At 34.2% G+C, this 17615-nt stretch overlaps 1 protein-coding gene across 2 annotated transcripts in view; it reads left to right on the forward strand.

The window, feature by feature from the left end:
* The window catches only part of DNTT (DNA nucleotidylexotransferase), a 103395-nt gene that overhangs the window by 30742 nt on the left and 55038 nt on the right, over positions 1–17615 (forward strand). The window lies entirely within an intron of this gene.

Here is a 17615-nt window from a genome sequence, read left to right on the forward strand (position 1 = left end):
TGACATTCCCAGGTTCTTGTGTTTTATTTCTGTAGATAGTTGGTTTGTCAGAATAAAAATCTATCTAAGAAGAGTTTTCTGGAAAAATGATGTTTAGATCACATAACGTACTTGAGCATATTTTTTTTCCTCTTTTAGTGGATCTGAATTCCCAAGGTTGAGACTATTGTAAGGCCATACTTGAAATAAAGATACAATAGCTTTAAGGCAATCTTGGTGGGTTGGTGGGTTGGTTGTTTTGGGTTTTTTTTGGGGGGGTGGGAGGTGAGAACTTGGCTACATGAGACTGAAATGTGCTAAGGCAGAGTTTGTAGTGTTAGAAGTGTACTTTGCAGTAAACACTGACTGAACTGAATACAAAGCACTGACTAAACAATATAAACTAACCCCTGGTATGGATAAGGTGATCTCAAAATTTCTTTCTTGCGTAATTTTTTTTCCTAAAGCTCTTGGTCTCGCTCTGTAAAACCAAACCTGAAACTGTGGCTCAGGATATTCACAATTCATTCTTTGAGCACTTACTGGAAAGCTTTCCTAAGGCCACACGTCAAAGTATTGAGACTGGGAATAGTCTTCTGGAGTATCAGGTTCCTTGTCTATACTCAGTCCCCTGTTATGTCACTACTTGTAGTACATATTACGTTTATAAACTAAAAAAACCCTTAGTCTGCACCTTAAATATCTTGCTGCTTAATCTGTTACTTTGTAAAACTTTTACTAAGTTTTTAATATAAAATATATTTCAAAAATACTTAAAGTATTCTCTTAGAACATGCAGTTCTATCACTGATGCAACTGAAACTGGTATGAAAGCAAAAAACAGAAGAATGTTAATAATTAATGTATCACTTCTGTGATTTATTGTTGTCAGACTAGATAGACCTGCATAGACTCACTCTGGAGCTAAATTAAGACCTTATATGAGTTGTAATTAATATATACATGCACAGTGATTGTGATGAATGTATTTTATCACCTTTTTGCCACCTGATGATATTTATAATACATCCCATATTTATTGTAAGAATGTTTGAGCCAGCAGCTGCGTAATTTCTATAACACAGTGTAGTCAGTAAGAAGCATTTGTCTCAAGTATGAACCCTGACTAGAGGTATAAGAACAAGATAAAATTTTGTACTCAAAACTTCAAATGTCATAATTCTGTGAGTCCTTGTTTAAGAGGCATGTGGTGGCAATCTCTTCCCACTGATACAACACAGTCAGGGACCTGGTGGTGTTAGTAACTTTGGATATAAGTGATTAAGACTTGTCTAGATGGGTCAGAGAGTTGCAGGGACAAAACTGTTATCACACTGAAAATTCCCAGTTTCTTCTGATATGATGGAATTGTGAGCTTTGTTGGCAGCATAGTTTTTTTTAAAAATTAGTATCTCTCACATCAAATTTAAGCCCATTGTTTTGCTTATTTTTTCAGGAGGATATGAGAGTTAGCCATTCTCTTTTTTATTAAGAAGCTTTTGTGTCTCTAAATGGGTATGTCAAGCCAGAAGAGAAATTATTTAAGTATCTAATGATGCCTTCAGTGATTAATCCCATATATTAATTATGTGCCTTTAAATATACAGAGAATATATTAAAAAACTATGTTTCAAAATGTCAGTTCTAAATGATATTTTACCATCCCATGGAAAACAAATACTGTGGTGTAGGATTTGTAGAAACTTGATTAAATGGATTGAGGTATCTTTATTAGGCACCTATATTTTAATTCTGAACTACAATAGGCTTGACTACATCTGTTCTTTTTTGCCTATCTCATACAGTGGCAGTATTCATAAGCATGAAGTATGTGTAAGATCACTAGTTCACAGTTTTCAATTAACAGATTATTATTTCTTCCTTTCATTATTATGTAAATATTTTAATAAAAGAAGTAGGCAAATTTTATTAAACTACTTGATTCCCTCATACTATTAAAATAAGAGAAAATGTAGCTCATGACTGCTTTGAATAATATATTGATTCCCCAGGACCCAGCTTTGTCTTGTTTTGTCTGTTTGTTTCATAACTTGGAAGTTGATCTTGTTCCTCCAGAGAACTGGAGAGTTGGAAGTCAGGAATCTCATAAACCTTACTTACTATACAGGAGAACTGGATGAATTACAAGGAACAGAAGTTCCATTAGCGATCTACAGTCATGGAGATTTGATAGGGTGGAGATGAACTACAGGAAAATTACATTATTTTTCCCAAACCCATCAAGCAAACACTTGGCTGAATATATTTAATGAGTTACTAGACCTTTTCTATTAGATTCCTGGAAATTCATCAAATCAGATAATGCAGTATATCTTTTCAATCAAAATTAGGAAGCATAGAATAAATTAAAGTAAATAATAGCTTTTTTTGAAACTTCAGCAAACTTGTTCATGGACTTTTCTTTGGTTTGGTTTAGATTTCACCGTTACTTCTATATTGCTTCTTGTACTAGTCTTAATGTCAGTTGGTGTTTATAGAAGCCATAATCATGGATGGTGGTAGATGAACCATGTTTCAGGTATAAATGAAGAAGCAGTTCAAAGGATTAAGAGCAAACACAAGAGAAGCCACTATGTGAAGTACAAAAGCATCAGGGCATGAGTCAAATTGCAAGCACAAGTGCAGGAACAGACTTGGCTGGCAGTTGTATGAAAGCAACAGGGTAACAGGGGAGGATGGACAATGGACAGTGAAAATGATGAAGTCTTGAAGAGAAGAGTCAAGGATATTTTGAGCACAGGTTTGACTGATAGTCTGGAGACTGTGTTGGGACACTGATCACTGCTTGTGACAAGGAAGCAGGATTGCAGGATTAAGCCAGTAGTTACCCATTTGCAGATTATGTAGCACTGGAGACTACTGTTTGTGGTATTCCTAATTCAGAATGGTGGAAGATTCACAGGGAAAAAACAGCTGTAGACAAGAAGTGAAAATCAAATTACTGCTTTGGATCTATGTGGTTTAATCAAAATATCAGACCTACAAATTGTTAGAGTAAGGCATGAAAACTGGAAAAGCTGATGCAATCTTATTGAGAACATACCAAGACCTGTTTCTCTGACCAGTTACATACAATTTCTTTTCTCTTTTGCTCTAATATTCTGTAGTTTCATCTTAGCCCCCAAATTCTTTCTTCTACCTCTTCTCAAGGGTTATATTACTGAAGCAGACTTCAGTGTCTGCTACTTCCTTGATGCCTTTTCCTTCCAATTCTTTCATCTTTCTGCTGGTCTTCACAAAACAATAGCTCATAAAACATCTTTAATCAGAAGTTCTTTCCTTGTATTTTTGGTTGGAAGTGACAATAATACTACATTTGGTTGAAGGCAAATCTCTTTCAGCTATCTGAACCCATAAACTATATAAAGATAATTATATCTTTATATATATAAATATATATATTATATAAAGATAATTCTCTATATAAGAGAATATAAAGACTTAATGGCAACCATTTAGTATCTCCGTAATTTGAAATCATTCAGGAATAGAAATGAATAAATTAATGAAGACTGGAAGACTTTGTCATGTGTTACTTCCCTACAGAAACACTTAGCTAACCACCTGTAAAACATACTCCTTGAGTTTCAGCTGGTATAGTTTTGTATGAGAGGATGGGAGATTTTTTTCCTTTTTGTTTTAATCTTTTTCTGACACTTATCTGGGTAATTTTAAAACAGAAGTTACAACACTGAAATGCATGGAAATACAAAAGTAGAGCAATTGTAGTTATGAAATAAATAAATGACACCCACATGGTGTGGAATGCATTTCATTGTCTATCCAGTGAGGCCCATCAGCTTGACTGTAGAGAAGGAAGGACTGAAGATGCTGATAATGCAATATAAAGCATACCATGGACAATGTTATCAGAAAGACTGAATTTGCTGTGCAGCCTATTTGAATCAGGAATTGGCATGGCGTTATTTTCAGTGCCCAGACTCTCTTATTTTGAATGGCTGAGATTTAAGACTGGTTTTTTGTTAAAGTCAATGAGACAAATTCTGAGGTGGGTAATAGCACCTCATATTACAAGTTACAAAAGCCACTGGGGGTGAAGTTTCCCTTTCAATACTGAGTTCGAGAGAGGCCCTGAGATGGGAAGAAAAGAAACTTTGTTTTAGTTTGTGACATCCCTGATTAATACTGTGTTTGTCCCAACTATATCCAAGGCATGAGTGTAGTTTAGGCTAATGTATGTTATCACTTTTAAATGAGAGTTAAACTGAGGAACTTATAATTTTTTTCCTTATTAAATATGCAATTTTATTCTATTATGAGAATTAAGGTTTTTTTCAGTAGTAATATCTCATCTTGTATGTATTACTATGTTACAGAAAATTTGATTCCTATTAGCAATATGTTAATGCTATTATTAATAATATTAACATTGTTACAGGATTGTTTGTAATGACAAGTAGACAGAGAACTTCACACTAGGTTTCATGTCAGTGAAACTGGAGGAGTTTCCTCTATTTTTCCTGTAGCTCCATGTTAGGACATGGCTTCACAGTGATTTTAAGAAAAGGTTGTCGGGCTGAATCATTATCACCACATTCTGCAAGATCTTGGGTTTTTGCTAACTTGACTTAACTGCTGATACTTGGTTTTGCCACGAGGTGATCTAGACTGAGGGCTTCCTAAGAGCAAACATACTTGGAGGAAATATTATATAGTATATGTAGTTTATGGCTTCAGTCTCTGTAATGGTTATTCATATCTCAATATTCACACCCATAAAACCCAAATTTGACTGGAGAGGTTCAGAAAAGGATCTGGAGTAGAATTAAATACAATTATAAGAATAAATAATCATGTTCATTAACTGCATTTCCAGTATGGCTTTCTGATAGCTTTTCTGTGTCCTTTGTCCATATGACTCACAAATGATTTACTGATTAGGTTTCGGTTTTCTTATGTTCCGTGTAACACACTCAAATAGTCGTGGTTAGCTCTGCAGGAGCAGGATTGTATCTCTATGATATGAGCACATAGTTATTATATCATCAATAGGCACTTATTTTTTAGAAATTATCTAGGCATTCTATTGGTATTATGATTTCAGTTCTGACTTTCTCAAATGAGATTTACTTAGACACACTTGTTAGTTTCTCCCATCTTTGCCTTAAATAGAGTGAAGTAGACTAAGGAGACACTTTGTTTTAGATAAGTTTTCATATTGCAGTTCTTAAGAAGGTGCCCAAGTGTCCTGGGCAATGCATCAAGCAGGATAACTAGTGCCTATCGTGTGTTATTTGTCTCGGTGGGAGGCTAATTCCTCCATCTTGCATCAGTCTTCAGGGAAGTTTTGTCTCAGACTCTTTTATTATTGAATTCTGTTCTAACATGAGCCTAACTGTAGATCACTATCTCCTTGCTTGAATTTTTTATTATCATTTAGATATCTGGTTTTGAGGCTCTGTAACATTTAAAGATAAGGATTGCTAATAGAAAAGCAATGAAGAGAGCAAAGGACAGGGTCAGTGTGTTTGTCAGGCAGCACTGGCATACTTTTGTATATTACAATGCAAAAGTTTCTTTCCTGTGTGCAGTGACATTTCCTACAAGGCAAAGTAATGCATAAAGGAATGACATAGGACAGGAATCTTTCTTGTTGTGTATCATAAAAATAATTTAAAAATATTCCTCCTTTCAATCTCAGAGATAAAATAAAATTAAAGAGCTGGGACAAAGAAAGACTTCCAGGGATTATTTTACAAGCTCACACACTGATGAATAACTAATGTTATTGTGGCACCTTCATTTCAGAAATGAGACTTCTGTAAGACATCTGGAATCAAAATTATCTAACTGTATTGACACATGCTCATAAATGAAAGAATGTGAGATCACACGTATGAAGAATATAACACTTCCAAGCTCTTCATATATATATATATATATATATATACACACACACACACACACACTCAGGACTTTGTGGCTTACTTAACTGAGCTAGTCATGTGGCCTCTGACTGAATTTCTTTATAAATCTTAAAAGCTCTATTTGACCTTTTCATATTGGATACTCCTGATAAAAGAATTCTTTAGCAGGCTGTAGAGGTTCTGTGGTGAGGCTAGAACACTTGATGTGACACCAAATCTTTGTTAGGTTTTAAGAAATAAATGTGTTTGAAGTCCTATTACACAAATTGGTTTTTTTCTGCTCAAATGTAGGATTAAAATAGTGCCAGACTTCAAACTAATATAATTAATTCAGCAAAAGTTTCTTTCATTACATTTTTAGACAAACTTCTAAGCAGAGGTTCCTTATTCTACTCGCACCTTGTTGTTATAGTGTATCTACATACATTTACACTATTCTTAGATATAGTTATTTCTATGCTTTTTCTACTCCAAAATACAAGCAGTAATAAGGCAAGATATAAGCTGTATCCAGCTGCTCAAGTCCAAATACTGTAATTTCTGCTCACTTTCTTCCACTGCTGTTCTAAGAAGTAATTTTTTAATCTGCTGTTATTTCATTTTGTCAGGGAGAAATCTGCTATAAAGGAGCTGTGAGGCAAGCTGCTCACTGAAAATTTCAGCTGATATGGTAGTTTGCACATACTCTGATGTAAGCAGATCCTGGAAGACTCTAGTAATTCTTCCAGCACAGACTGAAGACACTGGATATTTTGTTAAAGCTTCACCTCTGACAAACTATAGTCCACTCTGGATGAGGTTTTTAACCCACAGATGTTCTAAACTGAGCTGGTTGGTCTTAAAGTTTAGAAAAACAGCTTCACCTTACCAAACTCCCTAAATTTAGAAGTGTTTGACCTTGAGGTATTGGGATGCTGTGAATGAAAATATTCTGTGGCAGGAGTCAGAGGCACTACAATTGGGAAGAAACAGAGATCATCACTAGTTTCTGCTTCTAATTTTTCATAAGCCATTAAAAAATAAGTTGAGAAAGGAGAAAATAATTTTTATCCAAATTAATGGCTAGCCAAGTCAATTTAGAAGATAATCTATTGGAGTAATTCAGACACTTCCTTTTGTCATTAGAGCTTTGATTATTTTTCCACTCGTTTCGTCTATTATTAGCTATGATGAATCATGAAGTGGAAGCTGATGAATAAGGTATGTAGGAGTCATGGACAAAAAGAACTTTGAAAGAATCCATGAGACATTTGAGTACTCAGCACAGTATGCCCTAGTCTACTCAAGCCTTTACCACTTTCACAGTTTTATCATTAGAAGGATGCTGTTTAGTTATATACCTCTCTTCTCTCTAAAGCTGTTTCAAGTGATGGGTCCAGAGAGGGGATGGCAAAGCCACTGATTTCTGTGAAGCCAGAGGTTTTACACGGTATATGTAGACGCAGAAACTCCCTGGATTAGCTTTACAGTTTCCATGCAGCTCCTGGAATGCATTTCTAACAACCCTTAACAGTGTCTAGCATTTTCTGTATCCTATCAACACTGATGATGAGTACTAATGAGTAAACCAGAGCAATCTAAGTAATGTTTATACAGAAAGATACGAAATCCCAGATTTAAAAATTATTTTAGGACTATTACAACAAAGCCTTCTTTGTTAGCATTTTTTTTTAAACTGAACTGGAAAAAAAGAGAATCAAAATCAAAACTAGGGGGAATGTTATTTTATTGTCAGGCAGTCAATCTGAAATTTTAGTTATGTACTGATACATGATCAGATTTGTTACCATTTTAACTCTAGACAAAGTTTTTACATGAAGCTGGCTAAAATCTTTAAAATTACTGTATTAATGACTGCTCTTTGCTATTTAAAATATTCGTCATTTTATAGAGTGTCAGGAATATTGGCAATAGCATTTTCAAATTACAAAGCCAAACTTGTAGAGGCAAAGAAGCATATCACAAGTACACTACTAGGAGTAAGATAAGGTATTGTCTTAAAAATAGAGTATTTCTTTACAGTTCACATAAAAGTAGTGTTTTGTTAATTTGATATCCAAATCTAATATTTAGTGTTAAAATGAAAACCAAAGTGTGCAATTAATTGAAAAAGTGCCACTATTTCTAGTGTAATAACAAAACTAAAATTCACAGGACTAACTAGTTTTGACCACAAATAGTAAGTAAGTTGCCTTTTCCTATAAAAAGTTATTTTAAAAGAGTGTACAAGACAAGGTTGCCTGATGAGCTTGGGCTGATAAATATATGAATCAGCTTGGCCATTATCAGAGGCAGAAATGCCCTGTTAAAGAGAATCCTGCTGATAGATGTAGTAAGATGCAAAAGTTTAAAATGAGCAACAATAAATCAAAAGTGAATCCGAGTGAGTGAGAAACTTGCTGTGAGCAGATAATTTATGTATACTTATGTAATTGTGTATACAGTAATAATATATAAATATAAAGATTGTATATGAAGAAAGAACTGAATAACAGCTAATAATGGTATTTAAAGAATTTTTCTCCTTTTGCTTTTTTCTGATTTGCATTCCCAGGTCACTTTCAGTCTTTTTTTGGTACATAAGGGTCACCCATTTGACAGTTCTGGGTTTCTGAATTGTACAGAAATATTTTTAGAATGCTTGCCACTGCATAAAACCAAAATGTTAATGGCTTCACTAAGTCAAATTAAATTTTAATGGCCATGGTTTAATTTTTCTTTTAGACCATTCACATCCTTTAAGTAGCATTAAATGTGATTCAGTTGTCTTCTAATATCACAGCTGACCTGAATAGCCTTTTCAATTAGCCTTTTAGATGAAGCAGATCTGATATATTTTGAATAAATAAAGATCTCTCTTTATTGGTTAAATGCTGATATTCACAGCTCATTTAATCCATTTATTGAGATGCAATGTCAAAAGAACAACAGTTTCTTTGTGCAGTGCTGGTGAATAATATGTAGAGATGAGACCAAAAAAAAATCACAGCATCTTTGTTTTGTAAGTGAGTGTAATTTAAGGAAGAAGAACTTAAAAAGATCTATTTAAGATTTTAAGAAAGATGCATGACTGAGAAATGAAGAAAATTATTTGCCATGAAGTTACACATTGAAAACATTTTAGGAAATGGTAAGAAAAAAAGTGAGCTAACAATGCAGATTCCCCTCATAAATTTATTTCGACATCTTGTAAATAATCTAAAGAGTAGATGGATTTCTCAAGTTTTTTAAATCTGTTCATTCTGTATTAGTGTTTTATGTTTTAATTTCATATTTTCATGGATTATTTTAGCGTTTACTATGTAATATGCCTTTTACTTACGCAAAAATTTACAGAAATTGTTTAGAAATCAACCATAGTCTGTTCAAAAGCATGTTTGATGTTTCCATAATTCTGTTTGATGTTTGTTCTCATTTTTGGATGACAGTTTCTCAAAACCTTTACTATATAACAGAGGTGGCCTACTGTGTTAAAGCCTTCACTGTGTATGGGAGCAGGCATGGGGAAAGATGCTTCTAGGTTTATTGCTCAGCATGGGATACAACAAAGGCAGTCTGGGGTGTCTGTTATGTAGAAGAGCTGGGTTGAGGATAATTTGGACTGTAGATGTATATTTACCAGTGGCTTTGGTTATCAAAGTGCAAAAGAATGGCCTTGTCATTAGCTAGAGAAAATTTCAGTGCTGACTTCAGTTTTGCCATTTTAGTTGCTTGTATGAGTGTCAGATTATAAACCCGCCCACAAGTAACTTGCTTTCTCCTGATGTGTAAAGTCCTAGCTCTGAAACAAATACCAGTCTATATTGATGGCTGGCTCATTAGAATCACCTAAGTGGAAAGAAGCGGTGACAGCTGTCAGTATGAGTAACAATACTCCCAGCTCCAAACTCCAGTGGCTTGTGCTGTAGCACTCTTTAAGATAACATACCATTAGAATTCCAAAATGTTAAAACAGATTTTGCATTATTTACACAATTTTTGAGACAAGTTTGCCAAAGTAAATGTTTTGAAAAGTGTTAAAAGGGGGGTGTGTGTTATAATTCAACTATAGTCCCAATATATCAATGAAATATACTTAATAACCATATTCTTCCGACCATTTCAATTTTTAAAAGCTTAGCGATAAAAATTGTTGTGATTTTTATTATGCTAGGTGAACTAAAAATATTAAATCAGCTTTTTAGAACAATTATGCAGTACTGGTTACTGTTAGCGTTATGAAAATTAAACATAAAAATTACTAAGTTCTTGTATAACTTTTATATACTGAAAACACTTCTCTTTTTTTTTTTTGGAAGGGGAAATGCTCGGCCGTTCCTTGAGCACTATTCTCCCAAATACCAATTCTTACAATATACAAATATGTCATTTTTCAGTAAGCATAAACCACATATTAATAAGTTCACAAAAGCTCTTTTGCACAGGACACAAGCATAGTGTTGATACGGTTTGAAAAGGATACCATTTTATCCAAAAAAATCCCATCAAGTCCAATGGCCCCAGGCATTATTATAGCATACAATCTGGGGCTGGGGCAGGGGGGCAGATTGCATGATACAGAGCAGGTACTAAAATTGATTTATCAGTATAATTTTATAAGCTGGAAAATCTGTTTCCTAGTAAGGGTGAACTATTGCTCTTTGAATGTTTTGGTAATTTGGGAGCAGATTAGTATGGTAGGTATTTCATGTAGGAATAAAACCTGTTCTGATAAAAAGGAAACTGTACAAATAATTGGTACCTAACATTAGCGTGTACAGAGATGTATTCACAGACTGAATAACGTAATTTTCAAAATCTGTACATAGAATGACAAGTAATTCTTTACAAGAACATCTCAGGCAAGATCAGTGGTGATAACCTTAGAACTATTCTGTAGCAGAGTCGTGTTATATATGCTGTAGTTAATTTGAAGTGCATAAAATAGGGTGCAGTTTGCAGACATTATTTTTCATGCTACTAATATTAGATATAATAGGAATATGATATAATATGTATATAATATTTTTATTAAGTTTTGATTTTATCACATCCTTCACTGTGTAAGAAAGTCTAAATTCAGTGAAGGTTTGATTAACTCTTTTGAGAATTTTATTTTAGTGGCTTTTCACTAATGTTTGTTTGGGGTTTTTATTGCAAGCCAACACATATCAGTGGTGTTATAGAATAGCTCTCTATCCAAAAACTAAGACAGTGAATGAATATCATACATTTATATTTAGGGCTAGTTGAAAAATATCTATTAAAGATTTTTATAAGTATTGTTTGCTTCCTGTGAAATTTTTCATTTCTTCATTGAATACTGGACAGCAATGTCATTCTATTGTCTAGTAGGAGCTATAATTCAAGTGATTTGTATTTCTTTAGTGAAATGAGTCCTTTAGTCAGAATTTCTTTCATGATGACCTTTAGCTATAGAAGTTCCATACTATATTGTGTCATTTTGCCTAAAGATAGGGGTATGCTCATCATGGAAGAGGTAGTCAGAGGCACAGAAACCTCTGTGAAGTGTTACAATGCCTTTTCAAGATCACTGAAATATTTTGATTCAGATTTTGTCCAAGAAATTGAAATTACAACTTGAATTAAAGCATTTCTTTCTCATTTATATTTAACTGTCCACACAAATCTTTCTGCTTTCTCTCATTTTCCTGACCAACTCTGCTAAATCCTCATTATAAATAATAGAATGATTAGAGAGAGCGAATAAACTATCAACTGTAATTATCACTCAGAATTTGTAGCAAAATCAAGCACCAGCAAATATTTTCCAGTCATTACTGATTTTTTTAAGGGTTGGGGTTTTTGGCCTTTTACAAGGATATTCCAGGGAGGCATTGTATTTTCAAGTACTGCTCTGAAAAGCCACAATAATCAGGGTGTCTTTTATAAGTATGGGGCATGAAGACAGCTAATATCATGCACTGATTTCTGAAATGCTCAGCCAGTTAATTTAAATGGACTGATTTTAATACTCAGGAAGTATGTTGAAGTAGCGTATTTAAAACATACTTCTTGAAAAGTTATCTTCTGTACATGGATGAGCACTAAGGGTTTTATAGGCTGTCTCACAAATAAATAGCTATAGAGTACATAAAACTGGTAAGGAAAAATCCTCTAAAAGTTATAGAACATTAGGTACAAGGAGGACTATTATGATAGTGGAATACATTCAGGAAAAGATGAAGTAGCAAGATAAAAAGAAAGAGAGACAGGAGATTTCAGATAAGATGGTAAGATAAAACAAAAAGAAAAAGAGGTCAAATCAAAGACGTACATGGCCTTGATGAGATAGGGATGCATAGACAGTGCTGTTTCTTAGATGTTACCTATAAAATAGTTTCATTGGGGTTCACCTGCTAAAAAGAGGATGCCTTACAAAATCCAAGCAACTCGAGGTGGGAATGGAATGAAGAGAGACAGTTAGTAACACTGTCTATGTAATAGTGAGAGGCCTGCAGAAGAAAGTGGTACTCTTGTCTAAAGACAAGTCAAATCAAAATTCTGTATAAAGGGAATTAAAACAAAACTCTGCCAGCAGTCCTCAACTATGTTCCCAGCAGTAAAGTCAGCTGTAAGGTAGCATTAATGGGCCAAGGATATAGCCTGATTATGATTAAGAGATTTAATTAATATGTTAAAAATAGTGCTAATGATGCTTAGCCAGCTTTCCATCAGACATATATAGGTGCACCAGAAAACAAGTGTCTATTTCTTATTTTGTTTTAGATTATTGTACTTAATCATCTCTTTACTTATGAACTCTGATGCCTATCCCTAAGCAATTCAGGACAGAAGTAGAAATAATTCATCGCATTTTGTCTTATTTGCAGTCCTACTTGAATGTGTGTTGCTTCCTCTGAGAGCTTTCTGATGCCTCAAATGTTTTCAAGTATATTTCTTGATATTTGTATAGCCAGATAATTTTGTTTGTTAGTATGTTTAACTTATAAGTATTTCTATGCCAGAGATGAAGTTGTTCTGAAGATTTTGCAATTAGTGAGCAGTTACTAAGATAATTCAGTGTTTGCAAAAGAGATTTTGCAGGCTCAGATGCCAGACAGGTCAGGGTTTGGAGGATCAAATGCCTGTTGTTTGGAATCAAGAGACTAAAAACCAATTTAGATTATAATATGTAATATACTGCATCACTTTTGGCATGATTTTATTCCTAGAAAGCTGGCTTGAAAGCAGGATATTTATAGCAGTGTTTACTCACTGCTGATTTACACTTTAGCAGAAGTCAAAGTTTATTACAGGCTAGTTAGTTGCTGTTAAGATAGTTGACAGCACAAGCAAAGAATGATGTTTTCCTGGCAGATAATAATGAGAAAAGCTGCAAGCATCGGTGACCTTGTATGATGCTTAGAGCAACCAGAAGGTATGTTTTGCAGATCTCTGTGAGCAACAGTAGCCATAATGTTTTAATTAAGTGTGACATGATCATGCTAGTGGTGTAGGACATGAAATTGAGGAGGTAACTGCTGGCTAAATTCTACATGTCAGATAACAAGGAAAAGATTAAAAAGGTTAAAAATAAATCATGTAGGAGATGCCTGAATTACAAGATATAGCCAGAAATAGTCCTTTTAGTTGCTTTCAGTTTGGGAATGGTGGAATTTATTATGGATTGCTGCTATGTTGTGGGAGAGATGGATGGAAATCAGGCAATATTTTTGAAGAATGGAAAATCATCATTAAATATGATGATCAGCAAAAACCCATAAAATAGACTCAGTTATAATCATCAGCTATGATAGCTGTTCTGTGATGCTACTAAGGGCTCTCTTGGAGAACAAAAAAACCCCAAACATTCAAACCTTATGGATTGCTGTTTCTCATATAGACGTTTATAAACTCATATTAGTTCATAAACTAATAACCTTATACTCTGGATGTTATGTTAATGATCAAAGACTGTGGAAGATTTGCCTTTTACCTTGACATGTCTTACACCTAGACACAGTTCTAGTGGGTAAAACCAAGAAATATTCCTGTCTATTTGATCCCGTTGCAGAGGTTACTGTGTCCAGTTGCACCTAGTTTGTCTGCATTAGTAATAATATCCTCACTGGACATTGTTGCTTAAGAAATGTCTCAACGTTGACATTATAGTATGCATTTGTATCTCTGACATAAATAGTACTACATCCAAACTTAGTAAATGTAGATCATACCTCCACCATTCAAATACCATGAATAAAATGTGAACAACTTATTGGTACGTTCTAGCTAAAAGATTGGTGGGAGCTTGACATTGAGTTCAGCTGAATCATAACAAAATAGAAAGATACTTTCATCTGATTGTTTGAGAATTTGAACTGGTGACCCAAGGAATGCATATTCACATTTCACCTAAAAAAATAAAAATATGTAGATACAATGAAGTTGCCCTTAAAATGCCCCATTACCTGATGTCACACAACAGTACAAGTTGAAAAAGTCAATATTATATTCAGAAAGAAGTCAGAACAGGAGTTTAGAGAACTATGGCATGACTCGTTCTTTGAGAGACTCTCTGAAAATATATGGCTAGAGCTTTACAATATCTGGATCAGGAAAAGGAGTACAGAGAGAACACTCAAAAGTTACATTCTCAGAGTATCTCCTGACACGGTTTGGGAATAAGGAAGTTAGTTAGTAATAATCAGAGTTTTCAATTTGGGATTAAATCAACTAAGCCGACTTCATGAGCTTCTTGGTCTGATGAAGGATCATGTCTTGAAGCAGAGCAAGGAAATTTTGTAAAGGAGGGTAACATGATTTCACTATGGAGAGATTTACTTAAGGTAGAAGGGTAGATTTTATGACAGGCTTGTCTACACTTTAAAAGGCTTTTCTGGTATCCTTATACTTGTAAAATATATTGGCAGCCCTTCTCTGTGGAGATGCAGTGTTCCTTTGCCAGTGTGGTTTAAATTACTTTCTCAAATGTAATAACCTATATTGGCCCAAAGGGTATAACTGTTTCAGCTCCAGGGAACTGCTGGCTAATAGTGTGATTTCACATAACAGAGCTATCTTGGCAAAACACTGATGTAGACCTAGTAGACAAGTTTTGAATTTCAATTTCTGTTTGAAAACTGATTGCAAAACAGGCATAGTTGTTGTATCCCACAATTCTGGTGTAAAATACATTCATTTTAATAGTAAATATTACTTTCACTGTAGAAGTCTAGTTTTCTAAATGTATCCTGTAAGTTAAGAGTAAAATCCTCTTCCCTTAGACAAAATTAGTAGATTACACAATCCAAATCAGGCCTCAAAAGAGAGCAATTTCATTTTCTCTAGATTACGCTTCTGTTAAATTCCTAACTACCTTACTTGCACAAGGGGGTATGCAAAGTGTAGTTATGGAAAACCCACGTTAGCCCAATACTGGAAAGATTTAACAGTCCACTCTTAAAAGTTCAAGTGACTGAGCAAGGTCATTAAAACTAAACAGACTGTGCACATGCTTGAAGTTTAAACTGTATGTAATTTTTTCAGAAGTACTTTGGTGTCTTAGTAGAAAGGCTAGACTCAAACTCACCATTCTGCAGCTGTATGCTAGCAAACATGCAACTGTTTAGTTTGAAATTAGCAGATTTTATATTCCATTAGATGGAATAGATTAATAAAGTATCATAAAGTAATCACAGCTAAAGTAGAATTACACATATTGCCATAAAATGCCAGAAAGTTCAACTTCATAACTCAGCTTCTCATGTCTTTATGACTAACTCAAATGCATGAACAATTACCTGTACTCCTCAGTCATCACACCACCGGCTCAAACAGAAGTCTTAATCCTATTTTATGTTAGAATTTGGGGGGATGTCTATTTTTTGGTCTTTTTTTTTCCCTTTTTTTGCAGTGGATGCAAGCAAGCTATTTCTCTGTTCAAGGAATTTTAGCAGAAAAACTGTCATGTTTATATAACTTCCAGTACAGTTGAGCAGGAAGCAAAAAGGAACCTTTATTTTTATGGTAGGTTGATTCTACAGATTGTTCCATCACTGCCAAGTAAATGAAACCCAGGCTGAACATCTAATATCATCCAGACATTCTGAAAATGCATGTTTCCTTCCTTGCATGAACATTAATATTGTCTTTTAAATTGTTTAAAGTGAATGTTTTGAATTTTGGAAATGCCAAAATAGACATGCATGAAAAAGAACATTTTGATGATAGTTTCTGTGACAAAGGGATATGTCAAAGGAATAATCCATTTGAAACTCTCAAGAGAAATAGCTAGAGAGAATTAAAATGGACTGGGATTTGAACACACATTTTCAATCTACTACCAGAAAGCTTCAATATAGCAAAAATTTTGACTATAAAGCTATTTGTTAATTTGGTTACAGTGTCAGTATAGAAAAATACATTTTCTTTTCTTATTTCAAAATAAAATATATCTTAAATATTAACTTATATATATTAATGAGATTCTGAGTAAGTAGAATAGAAATATAATTCTGAACCAAACAATTCTCTCTTGGACAATAAAAATCTAAACTAGGAAATGGAAACTGCCGTAGTTGCAAAATCTTTTTTTTTTTTTTTTTTAAATGTGACAAATAGCTTCATAAAAGCATTTTTAAAAATATGCTGCTTTTCTAATTAATAATGCAGACTGTTGTCTACATATTTCTGTAAATAATTTGAATGCAGCTGACCTTTCTGTTTTCTCTGCTGCATTATTAATGATGTTGAAGAGATCACTAGGTTATTGTTCTAGCACTATATAACTCACTTAGCCAAGGTTTTGGTTTGCAACTAATGCTGTTTGAAATGTGGTGCCCGAGTAGATTATGCACCAGCTGAGATGGAAACAAAAATGAGAAAGCTTTCTGATTTACAAATCCAGACTTCAGCCGTTCAGTTCCACCTTTAGGCATTTGGAGTACATGTATAATCTACAGCCAGCTCTTGATTACTCCATCTGAATACCTCATGATGTCAAACCTACTTCTCTGGCAGAACACCAGCAGAAGGAGGACACAGCACCTGAATTTGTCTTGAATCAGAGCAATATCCATATATAATGATTAATCCAGATCTGAAAGGGTCCAGCTCTCTCCCAGTTTGTGGGAGCCTGTCCTGAAAAGCACTGGTCACCAACTACCTCCAAAGGAATCAGACAGAAGTCCTAAAACCCTTAACCTTCTCCTTTCATCATCTTATATTGATTTATTGTTGGATAGAGGGAGAGGTAATTTTCTTCTCATTTTTTTCTTTGCTGTTTTCCAAAGTTCATCTTACTCTGAGAGTTCACTGAAGCATCTGGCATTTTTGAGTGCACCGATCTCTTTGTTGTATTCTTCATAAGTAGAGGTAGTTGAGTTTCCTTGTCTCTCAGGTTGCATAATTCTAAAGTCTTTGTCAAGCCTTTGAATTAGGCTGAAAGAGACTAGGTATTTCAGGATGTCTGAGCAGGTCTAGTCTGAGATGCTTGTTCTTATAAACAATAAAAAGGTATCTTCTCTCCAGTCAAGCCTGATTCTTCAGTACTTACTGCATATTGGAATATGTTCTTTTTTTCCTGCAAATTTCAGAATAATTAAAATCTTACAATTTCTAGTAACTAAACATCATGTACCACTGTCATACAGACGGTTTCTTAAGAGTGAGAAGCCTTGCTCCATGTTATTATAGAATATGCTGACAGTAGCGTTTACACTTGTGAAATTAGATAGTTGTTTTAAGACTAAAGTGTCATCTGCATACTCTTATATTTCAGCTGAG

This window comes from Athene cunicularia (genome assembly GCF_003259725.1).
Source record: "Athene cunicularia isolate RWA chromosome 6 unlocalized genomic scaffold, athCun1 chr6_part1, whole genome shotgun sequence".
NCBI lineage: Eukaryota > Metazoa > Chordata > Aves > Strigiformes > Strigidae > Athene > Athene cunicularia.